We start from the raw sequence: 1378 nt of genomic DNA, 5'->3' as shown, positions 1-1378 counted from the left end.
AGTCCCCTTGTCCACTGTCCTCCTCACAACAAAGTGTGTCTTTTTCCCAGCACACATTTTGCTTTGCTGTCTGAAGCTTAGTTTATCTTCAGCTTTCCATCCGTCCTCCCTCTGTCCTCCATAAGCCCTGTTTCTCTCTCTCTAAAGCCCTTCCCGTTCTTTCTCTATCTCTTCGTCCCACCCGGGCGTCATTGCTCACCTAGACAAGAGACAGGTGTTTGTGTGTGTGTGTGTTTTTAGGAGGTGACAGGTGTCCCAGACTCAGACTGAGAAAATCAGCCTTGCACCTACGCACAAAAGAAAGAACTAGAACAATTATGGTTGCCCTTGACTTATGTATTTTGCCTGTTTTTTTTTTTTTAAATCTGCTCTACAAAGAAAATATGCCAAAGAGAGATGGTAGCATTTCACAAGATGCACCTTCACAAAGTACAATTCGATACAAAAAGCACCTACTTTTTTGCATGCAACCCTTGATTCACACCTTTTCGTGGCCTGTGCACCCTCAAAACACTCATGCACCAAGCTGTCGTCTGGCTAAATGTCACCTCGCCTATAAATGTGATGAATAGCTCGCAGTCCTATCTTATCTCTCGGTCCTTAACCATGCTGTCTTAAACTCAACCGCTGCTTGCATCGGCTCCTGCAGGTGGTGACAGAAGCCCCTCCTCCCGCAGTCACCCTCCATTTAACTGCACGTTTTCCCTCATGGACTATCTCCCCATCTATCCGTCTGTTAAATGTCTATTTAGCTTCAACGTCTGTCAGTGCTTGGACTAGCTTTCACTCTTCACCTCCTTTAACCGGTTTGCCCACCTTTGGTCCCGGTTTATCCCTCCTTTTTGTTTTTAACTTCACTCTCTATTTTGCATGTTCTCTTCCTCTTTCTCTGTTTCTCTGCTCGCTGATAATCTGACCGGTTTGGCGAGTAGGTCACGTTAACTGGTTAATCTTCCCCAGTCCAATGAATAATCTCCTTGCTTTTAATCCAACATCCAGCAGTTGGCCGTGCATTGGAGAAATGTGAATTTTGTCTTTTGGTTAGTAGTGAAAAAAAAGATTGAAGGGTCAAGGTTTTTAGAGATTCACAACAAGTTTTAATTAAAGTTCAGTTTAATTTCAGGTCGGTATTAAGGGCTCCCATTTTTAGGTCAGTTGTTATTTCTCTTGAAGGTTTAGTTTTAACCTCTTTTTTTAATGTAAGTTTTAGTATTCTGAAGGTATTTCTGTATGTTAAGGCCTATGTAAAAACAGTATAGTCCATTTATTTTTCCTTTTCTCTCTGTATTTTGGCAAAAAAAAATGCATTTTTATTCTTTTATTTAATTTATAAAGGGGGCAAAAGTCTTGCATTCTTTTAGATTTGATTTACTTTTTT

This window comes from Morone saxatilis, unplaced genomic scaffold, assembly GCF_004916995.1.
Source record: "Morone saxatilis isolate NCDOM2014 unplaced genomic scaffold, NCSU_SB_2.0 Contig8, whole genome shotgun sequence".
Lineage (NCBI taxonomy): Eukaryota > Metazoa > Chordata > Actinopteri > Moronidae > Morone > Morone saxatilis.
Note: the sequence above shows the minus strand (reverse complement) of the source record.